This window comes from Scyliorhinus torazame, chromosome 15 (assembly GCF_047496885.1).
Source record: "Scyliorhinus torazame isolate Kashiwa2021f chromosome 15, sScyTor2.1, whole genome shotgun sequence".
Classification (NCBI taxonomy): Eukaryota; Metazoa; Chordata; class Chondrichthyes; order Carcharhiniformes; family Scyliorhinidae; genus Scyliorhinus; species Scyliorhinus torazame.
In genome coordinates, this window is record NC_092721.1 from 71,833,555 (window position 1) to 71,861,452 (window position 27,898).

General features: G+C 47.4%; 1 protein-coding gene across 5 annotated transcripts in view; it reads left to right on the forward strand.

The window, feature by feature from the left end:
- The first annotated feature begins 752 nt into the window (after nt 1–752).
- LOC140391621 (ETS-related transcription factor Elf-1-like) overlaps nt 753–27,898 on the forward strand; it is a 247,651-nt gene continuing 220,505 nt past the window's right edge. For 2 of the 5 annotated variants that reach the window (XM_072476285.1, XM_072476296.1), the window contains exon 1: nt 753–876. The gene's annotated coding sequence lies outside the window, so the exon portion shown is untranslated. Of the gene's footprint in view, nt 877–1,152; nt 1,174–1,783; nt 1,801–15,685; nt 15,799–27,898 lie in introns of those variants that run through there. The other 3 variants (XM_072476292.1, XM_072476293.1, XM_072476287.1) reach the window with 3 other exon arrangements.

Genomic DNA, 27,898 nt, shown 5'->3' on the forward strand with positions numbered 1-27,898 from the left:
ATATATCAATTCTGAAATTACAGAAAATTCTGGACAATCTCAGCAGGCCAATCAGTTTCGAGTCTGCATGACTCTTTTGTTTACCCACGCAGCTCCATTTACATATAAACGGTCATCAGCCGTCAGCAGGATTTGGGATCAGGATGCACTCCAGAGACTGGGGACAAAATGCTTGGTCATTATCCACTTGGGGGATCTTGCTGTGCGCTACATTTCCTTGCAACACTGACTACACTTCAAAAATACTTTGGCACGTTCTGAAGTTGCGAGAGACACTCTGTGAATGCAAGTTCTTTCTTTTAATAGGTCATTGCAGGAAATCCTCTCTCTTGTGAGTTAGTACATTGACTTTTATTAAAACGCTTTTCAATGTTGTTATTACAAAGGGAACTGAAAGGGGAAGGTTTTTTTTAAACATAGGTTACTTCACAGTACCAGAAGGCTGTGGATCCTCAGTGACTGCACACAAGGCTGGTATGTTTTCTGTCCCTTTTGCTCTTTTAAACATCCAGAGGTAGTGAAATGTCATGAGCATTTTCCAGAACTTTTACATGTCCGAACATGAATGTATCTATCAACAGTCTGCCAGTGGCTGTGATTGTCTTGCTCCTTGCAGCATTTGATCTTTGGTTGATATGCTTTTTGCTGCTCTCTCACCTGCTTGCAGCTCAATGAAACTAGTTGCTCGCCTGCAGAATTTGCATGTGTGTAATCTGGTGCAATCATTGGCTTGAAGCAATATGGGTGTGACCCTCCCAGAAACACTTAGGTACAGATTGTGATTCAGGATCAGCACTTCCCCAATCTTCAGTCACTATATTTTACTGCAGAATCTTTCGACTTTTGAACTTTGACCAAGACAATATAGAGGATAAAGTAAGTAACGTTGTCTCAAATGATCTGATTCAATGGTGATGTATTGGGGACTGTGTTCACCACCTGTTGGTGAAAATGGCCCATGAGCTGCTGAGTTCAATGTCAGCTGTAGTCAGTTTTCCTGTGTCATGTTGGTCTGTGCTTATCGGTTATTGGAGGGAGGTGCACAGTACCAAACAAGAGTTTCAGAGTTGATTCAGATTTTTTTATTTGCCTCTGAATTGCAAATGGTTCTGGTAGGCGTATACTCACTGCAAAGTGAAAGCTGGTCTCTGCTGAGAGGAAAGACACTCTGAGGTAACACCACTGGCTTGTTTAGAATGTCCACACTTATTTGGGAATTAATTAGTATTGCAGTAAACAAATTGAAGCTTTCAATACTATTATGTGTGTGTGGCTGGTGCTTGTGTATGGAAATGTTGGCAGAGAAACCTCTTGTATTTTACATTTATGGGAGCGGTTGGACTTAAGGTGTGGCAGTAAAACATTTGCTAAATTATTTTATGTTTGCTTTAATCACCACGTGAGACCGAATGTTAATCTTGGTGACTTGAATCCATATCGGGTATCTTTGTGTTAGTGGAGGGACTGTTCCTGTGGAATTTAATTTTGCCTTCGTTCTTTTGATGTTTTTGTTCTTGACTCGGTTTAAGCATCTCCACATCGTGGATCTAACCCTGTGGCCTTGTCAGGTAGATGCCCTTGCACTGTTTCTTTTTCACTAGCACAACATTCTGCATTCATGGTCTGCTAGAATCCCAAAGATTATGAAACAACTTCAGCTGTTTAGAGTGGCACCTACCCCTCCAACAGTACTCGCATCCATTCACAAAATGTGGATCTCGGTTCAGCTCTTTTAGTGACATCGCATGCAAGGAGAAGGAGAGGAAATGTTCTCCTTATGACAATAGTTGCCATAGTCACGTAAGTTTCTAAAGGTCTCAAGACTTTTAATGAATGAGTGTGGGTTAGTGAGTGAACGAATAGGTGGGGGAGGGTGGTTGGTGGTTGGGTCGAGAGGTTGCGTGTAGGGTTGGGGAGTCGGTTGAGTCAGGTGGGCAGTTGTCTGTGGTGGTAGGTGGGTGCTTGGGTAGGCAATCGTCTGGGGGAGCGGTCTGTTGTGCTCAGTTCGGTTATGCTGACGAATCTCTGAGTTAGGTTGAGTATTAACCAGCGAAACACTTCCATGGTAATCTATGGAGATGAGTACTGTGTCTCTATAGTTAATCATTCTTTTGGTGTTTGATTATGTGTGTTAACTGTTCTCTGCACTGTACTATTAGTCAAATGTGGGTGTAGTAATTGAAAGAGAAACTAAATTGAAGCAAAAGCTGTAAGCATGAGGACAGACATTTTGGAAGCATGTGTAAATAAAGCGCACGATCTTCTCTGCCACGCTTAGTCGGAAAAGCATCTCGCCGCGGCGCAGCATGGTCATTGAAAGCCTGGAGACGCCGCTCCCAGGATCTGCCTTGCTCGCAGCGCCTCGCAAGATTCAACACAATCTCATGAGACGTTGCAAGGGGAATCCTGCCCACAATGGGCGGGATCAGTTTTTGGCAAATCTGCATACTAGAGCGAGGCAGTAATCTGTACTCTAATGTACAGACTCCCAAGGTACCTGAGGCTTTGGGATTCAATGCTTTCACCTCGGGTGAGCGCTGTTTGGTACTTGTCACCACAAACGGGAACCAGTTGGAACGGCACTCGTGGGGGTCTCCAAGGTGATCGGAGGCTCCAAGCTGCATGCCCTTTGGGCAGGGTGGTGCCCTCGCCCTTGCCAGGGTGCCAGCCTGACACTGCCAAAGTGCCCAGGTAGCACTGCCAGGTTGGCATTTTGTGCACACGTGCGATTGGGCCAGGGTTGCCTGGGTGCGTTCCCATGTTGTGTTCAGGCTGCTCTGGGGGGGGGGGGAGAGAGATCGGGGATTTTGTTTTGTGGGCCTCAAGAGATTGGGATGCCATTTTTTAAACGGCGTCCTGATCTCTCGCTACACCGGGGAGGTCCGGCGAAGCCGCCTCGACCGTGCATTCCCGTTTAGGCCCCTTATTCAAAGCAAGTCCTGCTGAATAGCCATGTGTTTCTCGGCACTGTGAGTGCCCGAAACACGCAGCTAGACATGCTCACTCGGAGAGTTTATTCCTTTTGGGAAGATCGTGCCCAAAGCTTCTGTTTGGACATAGAAACTAGTGTCATGTCACAGCCTGTCCACCGTCTACAAGGCACAAGTCAGGGGTGTGATGGAATACTCTCCACTTGCCTGGGTGAATGCAGCTCCAGCAACACTCAAGGCTTGACACCATCTAGAACAAAACTGCTTGAATGGCAATCCATCCACCAACTTAAACGTTCACATATTCCACCACTGACATTCAGTAGCGGCAGTCTGTCCCATATAAACGGCAATACATCACCAAGGCTGCTTCAATGGCACCTTCCAACCCCCCCCCCCCCCCCCCCCCCAGGAGGGCAGGGGCAGCAGACAGATGGGCACACAACCTGTAAGTTTCCCCAAGCTACACACCTTGCTGACTTGGAATTCTATCACCCTTCCTTCACTGTCACTGGATCAAATTCTTGGAACTCTCTTCCTAACACCGCTCTGTGTGCCCCTACACCATCTGGACTGCAGCAGTTCAGGAAGTTGGCTCACAACCACCTACTCGGGAATGGCCACCAATTGCTTGATAGTCAGCAATAAAAATAATCTCCACATATAATAATCTTTATTGTCACAAGTAGGCATACATTAACACTGCAATGAAGTTACTGTGAAAAGCCCCTTTAGTCGCCACATTCCAGCGCCTGTTCGGGCGCACCAAGGGAGAATTCAGAATGTCCAATTCACCTAACAGCACTTCTTTTGGGACTTGTAGGAGGAAACCGGAGCACCCGGAGGAAACCTACGAAAAACAGGGAGAACGTGCAGACTCCGCACAGACAGTGACCCAAGCCGGGAATTGAACCTGGGATCCTGGAGCTGTGAAGCAACAGTGCTATCAAGCCCAATGCAATGGCTGTGGGCTGTAATGCCTGTTATTAGAAAAAGTAATGTTATGCTTCATTTATGCAGGGCATTGGTGAGACCACATATCTAATACTGTTTTGGTCTCCTTATTTAAGGAAGGATATAAATGCGTTGGAAGAGTTTCGGCTGATATTTGAAATGAGCAAGTTGTCTTGTGAGGAAAGGTTGGACAAACTGGGCTTGTTTTCACTGGAGTTTGGAAGAGTGTGGAGTGACTTGATTGAAGTCAATAAAATCCTGAACGCCACTGACAAGATGGATGTTTAAAGGATGTTTCCTCTTGTGGGTAAGTCCAGAGCTCGGAGGTTTTAAAATTAGGGGTCACCCTTGTAGGACAGAACTGAGGAGAATTTCTTTTTCTCTTGAGGGTTGTGTGACTTTGGAACTCTCAGCCTCCAGAAGCCAGTGGAAGCGGGAATCACAAAATATTTTTAAGGCAGAGGTAAATTCTTGTTAAACTAGGGAATCAAAGATTATCAGTGGTAGATGGGAATGTGAAATTCACAACACAACAGATAGTCATGAGCTTATTGAATGGTTGAGTAGGCTTGAGAGGGCGAATTACCTACTCCTATTCTGTGTGTGCGTACATAACCATAAGGCACAGATTTAAGATAATTAGTCCAAACTGGGCGCACTGCTTGAAAGGATGCTGGAAGCAGATTCAGTGGCAACTTTCAAAAAGAAGGTGAATGTATTCTTGAAAAGGAAAAATTGCAGGGCTAAGATGGAAGAGCTGGGGGTTGGGACTGATTAGATAGCTGTCAAAGAACCAGCAGAGGCACCAGTGGGCGTCTCCTGTGCTGAAAAATGTGTTTGAGACAGATCAGAGATTGAAGCTGGAGCCTGTTCTATATGAGGACAGAGCCACACTGTTTGGTGCATTTTTACATTGAGCCATCAAGAGAACTTAAAACATTACTGAACAGCAATATTTTCAAATCATATAAAATTGGATTTCCTGCAACATCTGCATATCAAAATTAATACAAAAATAGTGTTTAAATGCTTCACCGGTGATTTTTTTCCCCCATTTAGTTCGTGGGTAATACATTTTTGCAAACATTCGGATGAGTATGAACCTTTTTGGAGGTTCAATGATTATAATTGTTCATCAGGAGCTGCTCCATAGGAGAATCACATTTAGCAACAAATGTTTTGTTTTGCCTTATTGGCAATCTCCTAAATAGAGCCCAAGCCATTTGCTCACCATGCAAGCATGATGTTGGAAAAGGGTGCAGCAGAGATCCTGCGAGATTATGGCTACTCTGACCAGATCATTGCTCGTTTCATATTGCGCAACCTCAGTCCTGAAGCGTCCCCAGTCTACCTCTGATTACCCTGGAAGAGTAAAATATCTCAAATACTGAGCAACGGCTGAAGCCAGCTGTCTCACGCTGCTACTTGCAGTAACAACACAAGTGGTGTTCGCCACTATCAAACAAAAAAGACGTTCTGCCTATCACGCTCTGCCTATCACGCAAATGAGTAATGTATCACTGTGATATCAGGTATGTTTGTCCTAAAATCTGGCAGATTGTATCAAACCGCATAGCCCTTCAGCTATTTGCAACAGGCAAGTATAGATTGGACTCAACGGACCCTTGCCTGTAAAGTTCAACAGTGTCCAACATTAGATGTGATTCCACAATTGGGCAACATTTAGTAACCAATCCTGGGAGTGCCAAAAATTAAACTTAAATTGGTTGTCAGTAATCAGTCAGGCTCTTATGTGGCTCACTTTAAACTATATATATTAATGCATGAAGCCCTGTTCTTAGCAGATAGAACCGTTGCACCTGTTTCATCCCCCAGGGCAATGTCTTGACCAATCAGTCAACCTGCCTGGTTTGAATTTAAACCAAGCTTGGCAGTCATCAGTTAACTGGTGTATTCCCCATGGCGTGTGTCTACCAATCCGAGTCCACTTGCCAACCATTCAGCACTCTCTTCTCATGAGGTACAAACTGCTGTTACATTTGGCATTCTTGCGAATATCGATGAACATCTTTGACGTGCCTCTTTTTCCTGCAATACTCAAATACACTTGCTTTTCCATTTCTTTGGTCAAGAATATATCTCCTTCACAGGGGACCCTTTTCCCTTTCTTCAAGATTCTATTCCACCTGGACCCTCCCTCCAGCATCTTACCATCCAGTCATCTGACAAGGAACAGTGCTGTGACACCTCAGCCGTCTCACATTCTCTGTTCCCCTCACGCATAGGAACATAGGACTTCCGAGCAGGAGTGGCCATTTGGCTGCTCGAGTTGGCTCCACCATTCCGTAAGGCTGTTTAGCACCGGGCTAAATTGCTGGCTTTGAAAGCAGACAAGCAGGCCAGCAGCACGGTTCAATTCCCGTAGCAGCCTCCCCGAACAGGCGCCGGAATGTGGCGACTAGTGGCTTTTCACAGTAACTTCATATGAAGCCTACTTGTGACAATAAGCGATTTTCATTTCATTTCAAGACCATGGCAGATCTAATTGTGGTCCAAACTCCACTTTCATGTGTGTCCCCATAACGATTGACTCCCTTGTCTATCAAAAATCTATCCAATTGAGCCTTTAACATATTCAATAGCCCAACTTCCACTGCTTTCTGGAGAAGATCATTTGAAATACTAATGACCCTGAGAGAAAAACATACTCCTCATTTCTACATTAAAAGGGAGATCTCTTATTTCGAAACTCTAGGCACGATCTACCGGCCGCTTTGCGCCCGAATGGGAGCATGACGCTGCCGGGAGAAGCTTCCCGTGGGCTTCCTGGCAGCCAGTACGCCTCACGAGACATATCGAGATCTTACGAGGCATCACGATGGGTATGATCAAGCCTCGCACGCCTAGGTTTAAAACCCACTCGGGCGTGCTCACCCAGGATCTACCAGACTCCTGACGTCTAACGGAGTTCCCAGCCAGGCGCCATTCAGTGCTGGACCCCACAAATGTGGACCAGGTGGAATGGCACCCAAGGGCTCTCTCAGACCATCAGAGGACACTGGGTGGTCAGGGACAGAGCAGGCTGGCACCTTGGCACCACCACCCTGGCAATGCCAAGGTGCCTGGGTGGCATTGCCAACGGTCAGAAGCTGGGGGAGCCATGTCAATGAAAAATGGATTGAGGTGGGCTATGAAGAATTGGGGTACCATGGCCTCTGGAGCCCTCGGTGCCCCAATTAGGGAATTACCAAGCCAACGCACTCCACCTCATAAGGGCAGGGCCCCTGCGGGCCCGATCTCAGCTATAGGCAAGATGGCACCTTGGCACTGCCAGCCTGGCAGTGGCATCTGGAACTGACTGGGTCCACAGGTGTCATTGCCAGGGTATCAGTGCCACTGTGCCTGGGTGTCATTGGGGATGCCAGGGTACCACATGCCCAGAGCCCGGCCACCCAGGAGCTCCCGATGGCCTGAGAGACCCCTCTCCAGTGCCGTTACGCCTGGTCCACATTTGTGGAAACCAGTGCTAAATGGTGCCTGCTCGGGATCTCTGAGGCAAGGCTGTTGGATCCCGCACCCTGGGTAACTCCGGTGCAGACATATTCAAGTGAGACCAAATGCTCACTTAAATATGTGGATCCTGGCTTCGTTAGATCTCGTGAGGCATGACGAGACTCGTGCTTCTCACGAAATTCACCGGCCTCATCGCGCCCCGAGTCGGGCATTACTATGAGGTCGATAGATCGCACCCCACGTCTCCAAGTTTCCCACTTATCCATCTTGCTTGGTACTTCCTCAAAGAACCCTGATAAATTATTAAGTATTATTTCCCTTTCACGCAACCATGTTGACTCTATCTGACCTTGTTATAATTTTCTAAATATCCTGCTTGAACCTCCTTAATTATGAATTCTAGCAATTTCTCTATGCCAGATGTTAGGCTAACTGGCTTATAGTTTCCTGCCTTCTACCCCCCTCCCCCACCACCTCGGTCTTGAATAAAGGTGTTACTTTTGCTATTTTGCAACCTGCCGGGCCCTTCCAGAATCTATGGATTCTAACCATAATTTTTACAACATCTTTAAAGCAATAGGATGCAGGCTGTCAGCCTTTAAGTTGAATAGTTTTCACAGTACCTTTTTTAATGGTTATCGTTTCAACTGCTATCTCCCTTTTGCCTTTGGGAGGTTATTTCTAAGTGTTCCACAGTGACGTCAGGCACAAAACAGCGGTTCAATGCTTACGCCATTCTTTGTTTTCCATTATTAATTTCCCACACTCACCCCCTCGAGGACCAACACTCGTTTTAGTTATTCCTTTCCTTCATGAAATGCTTATAGAAACTATTGGGCGGGATTCTCCCATTCGGCGGCAGAGTGTCCACGCTGTTGGAAATGCTGTCGCGTTTCACGACGGTGTGAACGGGCCGCTGTGAGTACTGTTTCTGGCCCCTACAGGGGGCCAGCATGGCGCTGGAGCGATTCACACCGCTCCAGCCTCCCATTCGGCGTGAACTGTGCGCTGTGGGATCCGCGCATGCGCAGTGGCACCGGCGTCGACGAAGACATGCGCAGTGATGCCGGCGCCAACCTGCACATGCACGGTGGCCTCCCTCAACACGCCAGCCCCGCGCAACATGGCGCGGGAGTACAGGGACCGGCACGTAAGGAAATAGGCCCGGGGAGCGAAAGGCCAACCCGCCGATCGGGAGGCTCAGCCAGACGGCATCTACCACCACACTGCCCTGCCTGGCTAAACTTAGTCTTACATTGAACAATTTCTCCTTTTAGCTGGCTCATTCCTTCCAAATAAAACATGTTGCTGTTGGAACCCGTATGTTTTCCAGCTATACCTGTCTTTTTTATGGGATATTTTCATGGGATTTTATGGGAGGCTGCTGCATAAGATAAAGATGCATGGCATTAAGGGGAAAGTAGTAGCATGGATAGAGGATTGGTTAATTAATAGAAAGCAAAGAGTGGGGATTAATGGGTGTTTCTCTGGTTGGCAATCAGTAGCTGGTGGTGTCCCTCAGGGATCCGTGTTGGGCCCACAACTGTTCACAATTTACATAGATGATTTGGAGTTGGGGACCAAGGGCCTAGGTAGGGTGCTCTTGGGAGGGTTGGCCCAGACTTGATGGGCCTAATGGCCTCCTTCTGCACATTAGGGATTCTATGGATTCTGTTGGCAGGGGTCAATTATATTTCCCGCACTGCTGCTCTCATGCCATCCCTTCCCTCCCAGAATGATGATAGTGCTTCCCTTGTCAAAATCCTTCCACCCAATCAGTATCCACATTGAACAGACCAATCTCTACCATTTATGTCATCTCCAGCACAATGCCACCAGCAAGCACATCTTGTCCTCACTTCCCTTTCAGCATTCTGAAGTTGATTGTTCCCTTTCACAGCAGCCTGATTACCATCAATCATCCCTCTCCTCAGGGCTCCTTTCTACGTAAGCCTTATTTCAACCTCTTTTCTTGCCACTATCCACTTTTTCCATTTAGTGTATGTACCTACTGCTCACGATGCATTCTGTTCTATACTTGGGAGACCATGGGCAGATTGGGTGATTGTTTTGCTTTGCAAATCCACTCCAATCATTCTGCAAGTGTGGTGTTGAGCTTCCAGTGTGCTGTCATTTTAGTTCTCCACACCCTCACTCTGCCCTCTGAATCCTCTACTGTTGGAGCCCAATGAAAGCTTGTGGAACAGCACCTTGTGCTTCAGTTAGCCACTTTGCACCACTCCAGACTCCATATTCAGTGCAACAATTTCAAATCAAAATTTCTTCGGATGGCATCTGTTGATAATGCTTCTGTTCTCACCATTCCGCTTCCTCTAGCCCCATCGTTTGTTTCTATACTTGTTCCATTATTGTCCCATTTTTGCCTTCGCACCCTCATCCCTTTTGTCATTCAATCGCGCCTGTCTTCCACCTGATCATAGTGGACCTTCCTGAGGCACAATCAATTTGGCTGGAGACGAAGTTGAATTCAAACTGAGGCTTTATTAGTGTCTGAAGTGTGGCCTCCTACAGCAGTTGATGAAATGGTGCGAGCTGAAGGCCACACATATTTATAACCCGGCTCCTGGGCGGATCTAGCATGCAGGGGCCCAGGTGAACCTGTAGTGCAGGTTCTAGCGTACAACCCTTAAAAAAGGACACAGTGGTTTACCACATTCACCCCCTGTTAAAATTGAGTCCGGCGGGGGTGGTGGATAACTAGATACAATTCGCAATCTTTAATATTTACAGAACGGTAAAAAAAATGTCTCTGGTCATCCGGTGGGCTGGTTAGAGGTTCAGCCGTTTCGGCACCTTGATCGTCCTCTGGGATGGACGAAGTGGAGCCAGCGATGTTGGTGCTATCGTGGTCGAAGTTGACTCCGGGAACGTGCCAAAATCCTCTTCATCAACGGGGGTGGGCAGGGGGATGACGGACAGTCCTGGGGGGGGTGATGGGGGTGGCGGGGGAGAGGAGGGTGGCGCCAGGGGCGACGGGGTTGGTGCGGAGGTGGAACCTGCTGGTGCCAGGTCTCTGAGGGAGACAGTATCCTGGCGGCCGTCGAGGAACGCCACGTAGGCGTACTGTGGGTTTGCGTGGAGCAGGTGCACCCTTTCCACAAACGGATCCACCTTGTGGAGCCGCACATGTTTACGGAGAAGCACGGTTCCTGGAGCTGTGAGCCAAGTGGGAGTGATACCACGGATGTGGACTTCCTGGGGAACGCAAAAAGACGTTCATGCGGTGTACTGTTAGTAGCAGTGCAAAGTAATGAGCGAATGGAATGTAGTGCATCAGGGAGGACCGCTTGCCAGCGGGAGGCCGGGAGATTTCTGGACCATAGGGCCAGCTGGACGGACCTCCACACCGTCCCATTCTCCCTTTCTACCTGTCCGTTTCCTCGGGGGTTGTAGCTCGTCATTCTGCTGAAGGTGATACCCCTGCTGAGCAGGAACTGACGTAGCTCATCGCTCATGAATGAGGATCCCCTGTCACTGTGGATGTAGGCAGGGAAGCCGAACAGAGTGAAGATAGAATTAAGGGCTTTAATGACAGTGGCAGACGTCATGTCGGGGTACGGGATGGCGAAGGGAAAACAGAAGTATTCATCGATCACACTGAGGAAATACGTGTGTCGGGCGGAGGAGGGGAGGGGGCCTTTGAAATCCACGCTGAGGCGTTCAAAGGGGCGGGAGTCCTTCACCAGGTGCGCGCGGTCCGGCCGGTAGAAGTGCGGTTTTCACTCCGCACAGACCTGGCAGTCCTTGGTGATCGTCCTTACTTCCTCGACGGAGTAGGGCAAATTTTGTGCCTTAATGAAGTGGTACAACCGAGTGACCCCTGGGTGACAAAGTCTGTCGTGCTGGGCCCAGAGTCGGTCTACCTGTGCGCTGGCACATGTACCTCGGGATAGGGTGTCTGTGGGCTCGTTGAGTTTGCCAGGGCGATACTTAATCTCGTAGTTATAGGTGGAGAGCTCGATTCTCCACCGCAAGATTTTGTCATTTTTGATCTTGCCCCGCTGTGTGTTGTTGAACATGAAGGCTACCGACCGTTGGTCAGTGAGGAGAGTGAATCTCCTGCCGGCCAGGTAATGCCTCCAATGTCGCACAGCCTCAACGATAGCCTGGCCCTCCTTTTCGACGGATGAGTGCCAAATGTCGGAGGCATGGAGGGTGCGGGAAAAGAATGCCACGGGCCTGCCTGCCTGGTTGAGGGTGGCGGCATGGGCGACGTCCGATGCGTCGCTTTCTATTTGGAAAGGAAGTGTTTCGTCTACAGCGTGCATTCCAGCTTTGGCAATATCAGCTCTGATCCGGGCGAAAGCCTGTTGGGCCTCGGCCGTCAGGGGGAAATCAGTGGACTTTGAGTGGGCAGGCCTTGTCCGCATAGTTTGGGACCCACTGAGCGTAATACGAGAAGAACCCCAGGCAGCTTTTGAGGGCCTTGGGGCAGTGGGGAGGGGAAGGTCCATGAGGGGGCACATGCGGTCAGGATTGGACCCCAGAACTTCGTTCTGGACCACGTAGCTGAGGATGGCTAAGCGGCTTGTACGGAACACACACTTCTCCTTGTTATACGTGAGGTTGAGGAGAGTGGTGGTGCGGAGAAATTTAGCGAGGTTGGCGTCGTGGTCCTGCTGATCATGGCCGCAGATGGCCACATTGTCTAGGTACGGAAACGTGGCCCGCAAGCCGTACCGGTCGACCATTCGGTCCATCTCCCTTTGGAAGACCGAAACCCCATTGGTGATGCCGAAGGGGACCCTAAGGAAGTGATATAGCCGGCCTTCTGCCTTTAAGGCGGTGTATGGCCGGTCCGATTTACGGATGGGGAGCTGGTGGTAAGAGGATTTCCGGTTCACCGTTGAGAAGACCCGGTACTGTGCAATCTGGTTAACCATGTCAGATATGTGTGGGAGGGGGTACGCGTCGAGCTGCGAGTACCTGTTGATGGTCTGGCTGTAGTCCATAACCATTCGGTTTTTCTCCCCAGACTTAACCACTACCACTTGAGCTTTCCAGGGGCAGTTGCTGGCATCGATGAGTCCCTCCCGAAGCAACCGCTGGACTTCGGACCTGATGAAGGCCTTATCCTGGGTGCTGTACCGTCTGTTCCTGGTGGTGACGGGTTTGCAATCTGGAGTTAGATTGGCAAAGAGGGAAGGAGGATCGACCTTTAGGGTCCCGAGGCCGCACACAGTGAGGGGTGGTAAGGGTCCGCCGAATTAAGGGTCAGGCTCTGGAGGTTGCACTGAAAATCCAGGCCAAGGATAAGTGCAGCGCAGAGGTTAGGGAGGACGTAGAGGCGAAAACCGTGGAACTCTACTCCTTGGACTATGAGCGTGACCATGCAGTACCCCCAGATCGCTACGCGATGGGATCCGGAGGCCAGGGAGATACTTTAATTGGCAGGGTGTACCGTAAGGGAGCAGCGCCTTACCATATTTGGATGTACAAAGCTCTCGGTGCTCCCGGAGTCCAGTGGCCATTGACTTTCACGCTGATGGATGCGTTGGTCAGAGCGTGTGGTCGGGACTGGTCGATTGCCATGGATGTGATTCGTGGTTGATCGTCGGATAGTGAGGCGGCCGCTGAGTCGGGGTCCTGAAACGCCGTTGGTCTCCATGTGCTGCGGGGTGGACAAGATGGCGGCGCCCAGAGGTCCTGGGGGTCACAAAATGGCGGCGCCCATGGAACGCACGTTGCAGGGGTGGAGCAAGATGGCGGCGCCCATGAAACGCACGTGTTGTGCGGGTGAGAAGATGGCGGCGCCCATTGCTCGCACATGGCCTGGGAGGAGGGGAGGATAGCAGCGCCCAATGTCCGTGACCGGGGGGGTGGTGGGGGCGACCACTGCCGCTGAGCGGGCCTGGCACACCGCTGCGTAGTGGCCCTTCTTCCCGCAGGCCTTACAAAGGGCAGCGCGGGCCGGGCAGCGTTGGCGGGGGTGTCTTTGTTGGCCACAAAAATAGCATCGGGGGCCCCCCGGGGATCACTGGCTGGTGCGTAGCGCAGGCTTATTGGGTGGGTTGCGCCCCCACTGGGGCGGCTGCCTGTGAGGCCCATAAAACGTAGGAGGAGTGGGCTGCGCGGTTGGGGGCGTAGGACTGTACATTGCGCAGGTTGACCGTCATGGAATGCGCTAGTGTTTTCGTCTCTGCGAGGTCGCTTCCAGGAGCCGCTGCCTGATTACATCGGACCCAATCCCAGTTACAAAAGCATCCCTCATAAGGAGATCTGAGTGCTCCTTAGCTGAAATGTCCTGGTAGTCACAGTCCCGAACTAGTGGGATCAGGGCCCTCCAGAAGCCCTCGATTGACTCACCAGGTAGTTGAGTACGCGTTGCGAGCGCGTGTCTGGTGAAGAGCATGTTCGACTTCTGCTCATAATTTTCTTTGAGTCGAGTCATAGCATCCGCGTAATTGGGCGCATCCTGGATCGAGCGGGAAGATTTTAGAACTGAGTCTGGAGTACAAGATTTGAATCTTCTGAGCCTCTGGAACAGGGGTCGGCGCCGCGTTGATATACGCTTCAAAACAAGCTAGCCAGTGCTGAAAGTCCTTTCTGGCGTCGCTTGCGTGTGGATCCAGCTCCAGTCGATTTGGTTTAATCCGGAGGTCCATCTTCTGAATCAGATACTAATGAATTGAGGCACGATCAATTTGGCTGGAGACGAAGTTGAATTCAAACTGAGACTTTATTAGTATCTGAAGTGTGGCCTCCTACAGCAGCTGACGAAATGGCTGCGAGCCGAAGGCCACGCATATTTATAACCCGGCTCCTGGGCAGAACTGGCATGCAGGGGCCCAGGTGAACCTGTAGTGCAGGTTCTACCGTACAACCCTTAATATAAGAACACAGTGGTTTACCACACTTCCGATAGCTCTTTCCTCCCCTTCCACCTTTCCCTGCCTCTACTTCTTGTTCTGTTTCAAACTTTTCCCAGTACTGATGAAAGGTCATCAACCTGAAACAGTAACTTCTCGTTTCAAACATCCGTCCTAACATGCTGAGTGTTTCTAGCATTTTCTGCTTTTTTAAAGAAAAATGATTAATATCTGTTTACCTTAAAATATTCCGAGGGATATTGTGTGTTCTGGCAATGCTCGTTTTGTGGAGGCAGGAGAAGATAGTGAAGCCTTTCAGTGTTCGAATTGCCATGGCTTTAAAACCAGTGACTAGCATGATCAGACTATTGAACGACCTGTACTCAAACGAGAAAATGATTGCTGATAACAACTGTGATCACATTGTGCCTTTTTAACAAAGGAAATTCAGCAGTGTACTTTGTCCTTAGAATTTGATCCTCGAGGGGGGAATGCATATGGTGTGTTAATGTTAATTTTTATGTTGCTAAGGTAACAATATGTTTTTATCTAATCACCAGTTATGGATGTGGCTGACAAAAGCAGCATTTATTGTCCACGTGTAATTGTCCTTGAAGGTGGTTGTGAACCACCTTCTGAACGTCCGTGCCAACATCAATGCGCAGTCGACCACTGCCAACTGGTTCTGAAGCCGCATCTAGGCCAGACTGGGTAAGGGTAGCAGGTTTCCTTTGCTAGACGGCATGAGTGAACCAGGTGGATATGTATGACCATCCGATAATCATATGGTCACAATTACTGATACTAGCTTTTTTTTCCAGATTTTATTTGATTAATTCAATTTAAATACCCTAGTTGTCATGGTGACATTTGTATCTCTGTAGCAGCATGGTAGCATAGTGGTTAGCACAATTGCTTCACAGCTCCAGGGTCCCAGGTTCGATTCCCGGCTTGGGTCACTGTCTGTGTGGAGTCTGCACGTTCTTCCCGTGTCTGCGTGGGTTTCCTCCGGGTGCTCCGGTCGGGTGCTCCGGTTTCTTCCCACGTCCAAAAATGTGCCGGTTAGGTGGACTGGCCATGCTAAATTGCCCTTAGTGTCCAAAATTGTCCTCCGTGTTGGGTGGAGTTACTGGGTTAGCAGGATAGGGTGGAGGTGTGGGCTTGGGTAGGGTGCTCTTTCCAAGGGCCGGTGCAGACTCGATGGGTCGAGTGGCCTCCTTCTGCACTGTAAATGCTATGATTCTATCATTAGTTGAGGCCTCTGGATTACTCATCCTGTAACCAGAATGCTACCATTCCCAACCTTTGTTGAAAAGTGGCTTTACGCACTTCCTTCATTCCGTTTACGTGTGCTGGTCTGTTAATACAAAGATTTTATTCCAGCATTTGCTCCTGGCTGTGTCCTGAGGTCAATCCGACTGCCTGCTCCACCTCAAACAGGATATTCAAATGCGCAGGTGACCTTTGTACTGAGAGTCTGTTCGACAGTGTTCTACACACAAGAAAAATAGGGCCTCCGTTTCTGCTGGTTATTGTGGAGTTCATGTCTGCAAGCTGCTTTGGTACTTTGTCAAAAAGTTAAAAAGGCACCGGCAAAGGAAGAGAGCATTGTAAGTCTCAGTTACTTTGCATTTGAAATGAATAATGTTGATTAGTACCGAGCGGCAGTTGTGTACTGAAGCATTAACCCTATCATGGTGTGAAATGACTAGTTTCTCCTGACTTCACTGCAGCCATCAGGAGGAGGAGCACAGATAAATATGCAGACTTAAGAGGTTTGATTCGGATACAATAGCAAATACCGTACAACAATGCATTAAACAGGACATCATTGAATGATACTTTTCCCTACATTACAAATTACAACACTTCTAAAAGTATGTCATCAGACATCCTGAGGTTATGAAAAGTGCTGCATAAATTGAAGTTATCTTTCTGTTGTCTTTCCTCAGTCCTGAATTTATTTGCTTTAGACTCACAACAACATTTATAAAACACCTTTGATGTAATAAGGACATCACAAGGCACTTAATAGGAACATTTATTAGACAAAATTTAAACCAAGCCATTTATCCACGGCATCACTTAGATCACCCATTGTCACCTCTGTAACATTACCTGACTGTCCCTGCCTCCGATCATCTGACGGAAATTATCCATACCTCTGTTATCTCTAAACTATTCCAAGCGATTTGTTATCTCTAAACTATTCCAGTTTACCTTTCATAAACTGAGGCCTACCTCGCCTCAAGGCCCTTTCACCCTTCACCCCAGTGCTCGCTGACCCACATTGGTTCATTGTTAAGTAACACCTCTAACTTAAAAACTCCCATTCTTGTTTTTGAATCCCTCCCTACCACTGTATCCTCCCTTGGCCCAACTCTCCCAAGAAAGCTGAGCTCCTCCAGTTCTGGCCTCTTCCGCATCCCAATTTTAATTGCTCCAGCATCAGTGGGTTAGAACATAAGAACATAAGAACTAGGAGCAGGAGTAGGCCATCTGGCCCCTCGAGCCTGCTCCACCATTCAATGAGATCATGGCTGATCTTTTGTGGACCCAGCTCCACTTTCCGGCCCGAACACCATAACCCTTAATCCCTTTCTTCTTCAAAAAACTATCTTTATCTTAAAAACATTTAATGAAGGAGCCTCTACTGCTTCACTGGGCAAGGAATTCCATAGATTCACAACCCTTTGGGTGAAGAAGTTCCTCCTAAACTCAGTAATAAATCTACTTCCCCTTATTTTGAGGCTATGCCCCCTAGTTCTGCTTTCACCCGCCAGTGGAAACAACCTGCCCGCATCTATCCTATCTATTCCCTTCATAATCTTATGTTTCTATAAGATCCCCCCTCATCCTTCTAAATTCCAACGAGTACAGTCCCAGTCTACTCAACCTCTCCTCGTAATCCAACCCCTTCAGCTCTGGGATTAACCTAGTGAATCTCCTCTGCACACCCTCCAGTGCCAGTACGTCCTTTCTCAAGTAAGGAGACCAAAACTGAACACAATACTCCAGGTGTGGCCTCACTAACACCTTATACAATTGCAGCAGAACCTCCCTAGTCTCAAACTCCATCCCTCTAGCAATGAAGGACAAAATTCCATTTGCCTTCTTAATCACCTGTTGCACCTGAAAACCAACTTTTTGCGACTCATGCACTAGCACACCCAGGTCTCTCTGCACAGCAGCATGTTTTAATATTTTATCATTTAAATAATCATCATCCCTTTTGCTGTTATTCCTACCAAAATGGATAACCTCACATTTGTCAACATTGTATTACATCTGCCAGACCCTAGCCCATTCACTTAGCCTATCCAAATCCCTCTGCAGACTTCCAGTATCCTCTGCACTTTTTGCTTTACCACTTATCATAGTGTCATCTGCAAACTTGGACACATTGCCCTTGGTCCCCAACTCCAAATCATCTATGTAAATTGTGAACAGTTGTAGGCCCAACACTGATCCCGGAGGGACACCACTAGCTACTGATTGCCAACCAGAGAAACACCCATTAATCCCCACTCTTTGCTTTCTATTAATTAACCAATCCTCTATCCATGCTACTACTTTCCCCTTAATGCCATGCATCTTTATCTTATGCAACAACCTTTTGTGTGGCACCTTGTCAAAGGCTTTCTGGAAATCCAGATATACCACATCCATTGGCTCCCCGTTATCTACTGCACTGTTAATGTCCTCACAAAATGCCACTAAATTAGTTAGGGACGACCTGCCCTTTATGAACCCATGCTGCGTCTGCCCAATGGGACAATTTCCATCCAGTTGCCTCGCTATTTCTTCCTTGATGATAGATTCCAGGATCTTCCCTACTACCGAAGTTAAGCTCACTGGCCTATAATTACCCGCTTTCTGCCTACCTCCTTTTTTAAACAGTGGTGTCACGTTTGCTAATTTCCAATCCGACGGGACCACCCCAGAGTCTAGTGAATTTTGGTAAATTATCACTAGTGCATTTGCAATTTCCCTAGCCATCTCTTTTAGCACTCTGGGATGCATTCCATCAGGTCCAGGAGACTTGTCTATCTTTTGCCCCATTAGCTTGCCCATCACTACCTCCTTGGTGATAACAATCCTCTCAGGGTCCTCACCTGTCATAGCCTCATTTCCATCAGTCACTGGCAAGTTATTTGTGTCTTCCACTGTGAAGACCGACCCAAAAAACCTGTTCAGTTCCTCAGCCATTTCCTCATCTCCCATTATTAAATCTCCCTTCTCATCCTCCAAAGGACCAATATTTACCTTAGCCACTCTTTTTTGTTTTATGTATTTGTAGAAACTTTTACTATCTGTTTTTATATTCTGAGCAAGTTTACTCTCATAATCTATCTTACTCTTCTTTATAGCTTTTTTAGTAGCTTTCTGTTGCCCCCTAAAGATTTCCCAGTCCTCTAGTCGCCCACTGATCTTTGCTACTTTGTATGTTTTTTCCTTCAATTTGATACTCTCCCTTATTTCCTTCGATATCCACGGTCTATTTTCCCTCTTTTTACCGTCCTTCCTTTTTGTTGGTATAAACCTTTGCTGGGCACTGTGAAAAATCACTTGGAAGGTTCTCCACTGTTCCTCAACTGTTTTACCATAAAGTCTTTGCTCCCAGTCTACCTTAGCTAGTTCTTCTCTCATCCTATTGTAATCTCCTTTGTTTAAGCACAAAACACTAGTGCTTGATTTTACCTTCTCACCCTCCATCTGTATTTTAAATTCCACCATATTGTGATCGCTCCTTCCGAGAGGATCCCTAACTATGAGATCCTGAATCAATCCTGTCTCATTACACAGGACCAGATCTAGGACCGTTTGTTCCCTCGCAGGTTCCATTACATACTGTTCGAGGAAACTATCGCGGATACATTCTATAAACTCCTCCACAAGGCTGCCTTGACCGACCTGGTTAAACCAATCAACATGTAGATTAAAATCCCCCATGATCACTGCTGTGCCATTTCTACATGCATCTGTTATTTCTTTGTTTATTGCCTGCCCCACCATAATGTTACTATTTGGTGGCCTATAGATTACTCCTATCAGTGACTTTTTCGCCTTACTATACCTGATTTCCACCTAATGGATTCAACCTTATCCTCCATAGCACCGATGTCATCCCTTACTGTTGCCCGGATGTCATCCTTAAATAACAGAGCTACACCACCTCCCTTACCATCCCCTCTGTCCTTCCGAAAAGTTTGATACCCTCAGATATTTAACTCCCAGTCATGACCATCCTTTAACCATGTTTCAGTAATGGCCACTAAATCATAGTCATTCACGATGATTTGCGCCATCAGCTCATTTACCTTATTCCGAATACTACGAGCATTCAGGTAAAGTACACTTATGTTGGCTTTTTTACCTCTGTTCTTAATCTTAACACCTCGATCAGTAACCTCTCCTAAGTTATATTTCCTCTTAACCTTTCTCCTAATTTTCCTTGTCGTCGAACCCATATCTTCCTGTAACAATCTGCCGCGTCGCTTACCATTAATGTTTTCACTTCCCGTTTTATTTCTTTTAGTATTCCTGGTCCTATTCACTGAGCTCCCCTCAGTCACTGTACCTTGTACTGTCGCCCTTTTTGATTTTTGACTATGGCTTCTCTGCCTTGCACTTTCCCCCTTACTGCCTTTTATTTCTGTCCCTGTTTTACTACCTTCCAACTTCCTGCATCGGTTCCCATCCCCCTGTCACATTAGTTTAAACTCTCCCCAACAGCTCTAGCAAACACCCCCCCCCCCCCCCCCCCCAGGACATCGGTTCCAGTCCTGCCCAGGTGCAGACCGTCCGGTTTGTACTGGTCCCACCTCCCCCAGAACCGGTTCCAATGTCCCAGGAATTTGAATCCCTCCCTCTTGCACCATCTCTCGAGCCACGTATTCATCCTCTCTATCCTGACATTCCTACTCTGACTAGCTCGTGGCACTGGTAGCAATCCTGAGATTACTACCTTTTGAGGTCCTACTTTTTAATTTAACTCCTAGCTCCCTAAATTCAGCTTGTAGGACCTCGTCCCGTTTTTTACCTATATTGTTGGTGCTTATGTGCACCACGACAGCTGGCTGTTCACCCCCCCCCCCCCCCCCCCCCCAGAATGTCCTGCAGCCGCTCCGAGACATCCTTGACCCTTGCACCAGGGAGGCAACATACCATCCTGGAGTCTCGATTGCGTCCGCAGAACCGCCTGTCTATTCCCCTTACAATTGAGTCCCCTATCACTATAGCCCTGCCATTCTTCTTCCTGCCCAGCTGCGCAGCAGAGCCAGCCACAGTGCCATGAACCTGGCTGCTGCTGCCTTCCCCTGGTGAGCCATCTCCCTCAACAGTATCCAAAGCGGTATATCTGTTTTGCAGGGAGATGACCACAGGGGATACCTGTACTGCCTTCCTACTCTTGCTCTGTCTTTTGGTCACCCATTTACTATCTCCCTCAGTACCTTTCCCCTGCGGTGTGACCAACTCGCTAAACGTGCTATCCACGACGTCCTCAGCATCGCGGATGCTCCAAAGTGAGTCCATCCGCAGCTCCAGAGCCGTCAAGCGGTCTAACAGGAGCTGCAACTGGACACACCTCTTGCACGTGAAGGAGCCAGGGACAGTGGACGTGTCCCTGAGCTCCCACATCGCACACGAGGAGCATGACACGGGTCTGAGATCTCCTGCCATGCCTTAAACCTTCGGTTAACTTCAACAATTTCAATTTCCCCCCCCAAAAAAATTAAATAAATAAATAAACAACGAAGAAAAAAATAAATAAATATACCAATGAAAAGAAACAGAAAAACAGAAACACTACTTACCAGTCACAAAAAGCACCTCCCCACCCAGCTTCGAATTCCCACCTCGATTCAAATTCCCAAACTCACTCTTTGCTGTCTCACTCCTGGCTGTCTTCTCTCTGTCTCACTGGGAGAACTCACTGGGCCTTGTGTCATCACATGCCAAAAAACCTTATCACAGGAATTTTCCCTCCCGCTAAACCCCTTTGTCTGTTTACTTCTCTTTGTCCCTTTAAGACCCTTAAAACCTAGCCTTTTATCACCTGCCTTAAAACCTCTTTTGTGGTTCAGTCTCAATGTATTTGACATTGCTGCTGTAAAGAGCCTTGGAGTAGCATTAATACATTCATACTTGAGTATAAGCTGTGGTTGTTCTTGTTAAAGTAAGAGAAAATGTTAGAGGAAGAGCTGTAGCTTCTAGTGATTAAGGAGGAAATAATTTCAACTGTCAGGAGCGTTCAATGAGATATAAGCAGGCAGTAGAGATTTTCTTTTCTTTATTCCTTCAGGAAATGTGGACATCACTTGGCAAGGACATTTGCTGCCCAGGGCAGCACGGTAGCATTGTGGATAGCACAATTGCTTCACAGCTCCAGGGTCCCAGGTTCGATTCCGGCTTTGGTCACTGTCTGTGCGGTGTCTGCACATCCTCCCCGTGTGTGCGTGGGTTTACTTCGGGTGCTCCGGTTTCCTCCCAAAGATGTGCAGGTTAGGTGGATTGGCCATGATAAATTGCCCTTAGTGTCCAAAATTGCCCTTAGTGTTGGGTGGGGTTACTGGGTTATGGGGATAGGGTGTGGTGTTGACCTTGGGTAGGGTGCTCTTTCCAAGAGCCGGTGCAGACTCGATGGGCCGAATGGCCTCCTTCTGCACTGTAAATTCTATGATCCCTAATTGCATTGCACTCAATTGCTTGCCAGGCCATTTCAGAGGGCATTTAAGTGTCAACCACATTGCTGTGGATCTGGAGTCACATGTCGGCCAGACCAGATAAGGATGGCAGATTTCCTTCTCTAAAGGACATTAGTGAACCTGATGGCATTTAATTCTAGACCTTTTAATTAAAATTGAATTTAAATTTCACCAGCTGCTGTGGTGGGGTTTGAACCTGGGCGTCTGGATTACTATTTGAGTGACATTACCACAATGCCACCATTTCCGCTCTAATGTAGAATTAAGAAAATCATTTAAAACTACAGTGGGAGCTTTGTAGCTTTCCTGGAGCTTTTCCCGTAGCCGCTGTGAAGTGATGGAATGAGTAAAAGCAGAAATTCGACAAGCATGAAGAAAATGTAGAGTGTCTTAAATGGGGGGTTAAAATGTTCTATTCTGCTAATCCATTTTGATATGAAAAGTAATGAATTTCTTCTATCTGGCATCATTTTCAGCCGCAATGTGTCCTAGAACCGAGAAGGGGGAAAACCATATTAGCGATACTACTGAGTAACGAACCAAATTCAGTTTAAAACCCAATAGTGTTTGAGCACTTGTGTAATAACGATCATAATATGTCTGAGTTCAATGTAGCGCTTGAAAGGGAGAAACGCAGACCAGCTAATAAGATTCTAGATTTAATTAAGGCTGCCTTCAATGGCATGAGATAGAGACTACCCTCCGTAAACTGGGCAAATTGGTTACTGGGTAAAACAAAAGAACAGTGTTTTATAAAGAATTTGCAATATAGAATCAAATTATATCCCTAGAGACAAGAGATATACTTGCCCAAAAGATGCCAGAGAGAGACAACTTTTAAGAGATGAACCAACTTAAAACAATTAGCCGAAAATCTCTTGATGTGAGAATTGCTGAAATCTATAATTAACAATAAGGTAACTGTGCGTCAAGAAACATGTGGAAAGGTCCTGAAGGTTGGCCGGTTGATAAAAATGTGTCCACGGAAAAAAGTTTGCAAAACACTGATGTACAGCACAGAAAATGATCATAAAAGTTAATTGAATGCTGGCCTTTATGTCTGCTGCCTTTTTAAAGTAGAAATCCTGCTTCACAAAGCTATGGTTAAACCACATCTGAACTACAGTGAGCAGCTCTGGGCATCATACCTTTGGAAGGATATAGTAATCTTGCAAGGAATGCAGCATAGATTTACCAGAATGAAGTATACATTTAGCCGAATGAGAGCTGGACTCCCAAGGGTTGTATTCCTAGAATTTAGATTACAGGTGATGTGTTTGACGTTTTCAGTATATTAAAGAGAATCGATAGGGTAGTTTTGAGAGAAACTATTTCCACTGGTTGGGTGTCTAGGACTACAGGGCATAGTCTAAACATTGGAACCAGACCTTTCAGGAATGAAATTAGGATTGCAAAGCAATGGCATATAGCATCTTTCTTCTGCAAACAGTAATTAATTCTTGATAAATTGTTAAAATTAAAACTGAGATAGACTTCTGTTAGTCAAAGGTATAAGAGGATATGAGGCATAGGTGGCTCCATGGGCTTGGGTTGTAGATCCATTGAATGGCCGAGCAGGTTTGAGGTGTTAAATGGCACCATTGACAAGGTCATCCAACATTTGTATCAGCCTTGCTGGTTCAGCTGTCTAAGAATTAGGGTAGTCAGTGTTTGACAACAAAGACCTCTGCAAGTCAACAAAAGCACTAGTGTACAGAGCAATTGTTGTAACAACACTCCTGCACTGCATTGAGACCTGGGCTAAGTTTTAACAATTTGTAAGAGTGCTAGAGAAATTCCCTCAGAAAAGCTTATGCAAAGCAGATTCAAATGGCGGCAGGACCTTTGAACAAATGCCAGTGTCCTTCTTGAAGCTAACTCCATAAGCATTTGGGTAAAACTCATCTCTGATGTTTCGTTTTCAGAGCTGGATAGCTGCAGTCTCCGCTAGAAGGTGTATGAATCTCTCTCTGTAATCTAAAGACTAAATCGATCCTTTGGTGATTTAAAACTAATAACTGCTTGCAGTCGTGACTTTAACCTGATTTGCTTCTGTTTAAAGGTTTTTTTTAAAGTCTTATGGATGTTAAAAGGAAAGCTGAAAGGTGTACTTAGTGTTGTCGTCTTTGGGGGTTGTATTTGAATTAATGGTTGCTAAGATGTTCACTATGTTTTAAAAAGTTTAACTTGAGTTCATAGAATAAACATTGTTTTGTTTAAAAAAAATACTTTTCCATTTCTGCTGTACTACACCTGTAGAGTGGGCCGTGTGCTCCCCATGCCACAATCTATTAAAAGTTGTGGGTCAGGTGGACTCCATGATACACTTTGGGGTTCTCTAAACCCTGGCCCATAACATAATGATGAGGGCAGAGTGGTGATGGGTGAAAAGGACCTGGTTCAAGTTGGGATGCATAAAGGAATATTATTGCTCTACTCAGTTCTCAGGTTGTCTGAGTTCCTCCGTTACAAACTTTTGGATCCAGACCTGTGGTTGGGAGCGGCATTAGATTCCCAATGTAACGTGAGATATGCTGCATCACTGAGCTTTTACAATATGACTCTTCACATATCTACTATTAGAATTAAGCTAATCTTGTTTCATTGTGAGCAACTGTCAATCATACCCTATTGTTTGGTTGATTCCCTGCAGCCTTGCATAACTTCCAGGTCCTTGCCGCTGTTCCATTTTCACCCCCAATCCTTTCACTATTATTGGCCGGTGCAGCCTTCCAGACTCTGCAAATTCCACAAAATATTGTCGCTGTCTCTCCCCATTATGCCTAGCTTCTAAGTCTTGTTGAAACATATCTCCAAGGTTTTGGCTATCTCTCCACCAGGGTGGTTAACTTTTCAGGATTGACTGACATCTCCACGTATTAAAGATAAATTCCTGCATTTCAGCAAGCAAATGCATCGGCCCTAAGCTTTGGAATTCACTTCCTAAACTTCTCTGACTCTTACCTTCCTGTGGTGTTTGTCCCTTTTATTTGGCGATCTGCTGAGAGGGCCACATGACCTGGGTAACTGACCAGGGGCTGGGGATCACCCGTCCATGCACAGGTTTCTGTGTCAGTTTGATCCTAGAAACCGACTCGCAGTCACAAATCTGCAAATCTCTGCATTGTAGTTAAATGTAAATAAACATTGCAGTTGTTATTTACTTAGCTGATGAACAGGAAATATTAGACTCTCGCTCCTCCTTTAAGTCGCTCCTTAAAAAAAAAAAATTGCTTATTGTCACAAGTAGGCTTCAATGAAGTTACTGTGAAAAGCCCCTAGTCGCCACATTCCGGCGCCTGTTCGGGATGCTCGTACGGGAATCGAACCGTGCTGCTGGCCTGTCTTGGTCTGCTTTAAAAGCTAGCGATTTAGCCCTGTGTGCTCAACCAGCCCCTTAAAACCTAACCCTTTAACCAAGCATATGGTCATCTGTCCTAACAACTCATTGGGCTTGGATTGTGCCCCTGTAAAATCCTTTGGAGAATTTAAACAAATGAATGGACTTGCTTAAATGTAAGATGTTGTTGCTTTGGACTCTGCTGCAAGCCAGCCCAGGAGGAAAAGAGTGCAATTCAGTGCCTTTGTTTTGCTTTAGCGAGAGCGTGATGAGGCCGGTGAATAGCAGGAGAGGCCAAAATCGAGAACCGCGCCAAACCGTTTGCGATGCAACTGACTAATGTGACCTCTGGCCATGCAGCTGAAGGCTATTGCTCATGGGGAATTGTCAGCGGCAGGGGTTTGGCGACGTTCTGTTCAGGTGTCTGGGGTGAAAGATGTGTGCACCTGCCGGCCGGGTGAGTGTGGGCAGGTCATGTCAGGTGGGGGGGGGGAGAAGGGTGCAGGATCCCATCTCGGGGTGGGGGGTGTGTGTAATAGGATTGGTGGTTAGTCCGCATCTCCATCTGAATGTCCCGTCCGAACCCTAACTTCTCCATCAGCTCCAGAGGACCACATTTGCAGGCTCCGCATCAGGCTGCGACCCAGCTGGGTCCAGGGATCCAGCAGACCTCTGACTGCTGTCTCACCTGGGGGTTCCTGCCTTCACCTGATGTGCATCAGCAGCTTTGTGGTGCTCACCAGATTGTGCCCCAGAAGCCTGACCACTAACATGTCCCACCGAGGTGTGTGATTCTGTGCTGGTGGAGGGTGATGATGACCGCTGTGATGCGACTATTATGGTGGCATCCTCGGAGCTCCCCTCCGAGGTGTTCTCATGGGAGGCTGGAGAGGGGGCCACCTGGCGGGGGGGCTGGCACCGTCAGCTGGAGGACCTGCGGGAGAATGAACCGGTCGGTGGGAGGGATGGGTCAGTTAGTAAGGCAATAGGAATGGGGGGGCGTGAGTGTCTACTCTCTTGTGCTGCCGGTGTAGGTCGTTGACCTTTTTCCTGCACTGGGGGCCAGTCCTCCTGGTCACATTCCCGGCACTCACAGCTGCACGCAGGACATCTCTCCTGGCCTCCACTGTGTCTCGCAGCCTCCCCAGATCTGCATCCCTGAATCTTTGGGGCCGGTTTCCTGGGCGCCATTGTTGCGAGCTGGCTGGGGTTGGCTGAGTATGTGCCACTCGACCTTATAGCGGGAGGCTGGCGAGCGTGGTGCTGGCGAATTGGCTAACGAGCCTTCATTTGCGGTGAGAATCCCGTGGGGCCTCATTAAGTGGACCAATTAACGTTCAATAGCATTGCCGTCCTTGCCAGGCCACGCACTGGGAAGCTTGCGGGAGTTCCCACTCGCTACCACACTCCGAGATTTCTCGGGAGAATCGCGCCCATGGTGTTTTTAATTATCTTTGAACACATTTTTATTTTTTGTGAATAAACCTTTTGGAGATAGTGTTGCCTTTTTTACCTACTGTAAGTATGGCAGTCAATGAGGTTGCCCTCCTTCCTTTGGATATCAATATTCAATTGCTCAGAGTCGCCAGGTATCAAATGATACCACCACAAGGATCAACCGGAAATTGATCAAAGAGCCAAACACCAGTTAGTTTGTTCGTTCAAGATCAGCAGTACTTTTATTTACACACACAATTAATCATGCAACATAAACACTACTAGTTCAACTACACCTATCGACTATGACAACCTGCACTTAACTTCAGGCATCCGGCTTAGGTCAGAGGAACAGTGGCCGTTGTTCGAATCTGGGTCTATCGGTTCTGTAGAACTAACTGCTGCTCAGCTGGGCTCATCCGTCTGGTAGCGAGCGTTGAACTTGAACTTGCTTCTGGTGGTGCTGCAGTTGGAAGTAGACGTTGCCGGAGCGCCAGGTCCAAGAGAGGCCAAACCCAGGGTAGTCTCTCTTTTTATCCTTGGGGGTTTTCAGGCTCTTTTGGGCGGTCCTTCAGTTTGGACTCCACTAATTGGGTAATTCCTGATCACTATGTTCGATTCGAACCAATAAAGGGTTGGGTGCCTTGATGGCTGGGCATGAACCAAGCGGTCATTGACCCTGTTGTTTACGCTTCCCGAGTACAGGGAGTGGCGCCAAAATGTCTGGAGTTGTATCGGTCGCTCAAGTATCAGTCCTTTGTCTGGCGGAGATGGGCCATCAAAATGCTAATCGGTTGGGAGTTTCGATACTGTCTGGATTCCTCACTCGCAAATATACATTCTGGCTCTGAGCCTGCCTGAATCTTGCATTGCCCATTTTTCCCGCTGTGCTTTGCGACCTTCCCTGCTCCTGGTTGTTAGTGGCCTTCCCAGATGACTACAATAGGTAATAAGTAATGAAGACTTTTTGACTTCGTGGAGGGGATGGGAGTGGGAATTTGTGATGAGTCTACCAGTGGTACATTGAACCAGAATTGATAAGCTTAGCTCTCTGAACTGCTCCACAAATATTCTGTACCTGTCTCTGGGTAGTTCCTTCAGGTCTTTGTTGTTGTAAAAGTTGTGTCATGATATTCAAACACACACATCATGATGGACACACCAACCGACAAATCAGAGCACACAACACCACAACCAATCACACAGAAGGACAGCGACCACATA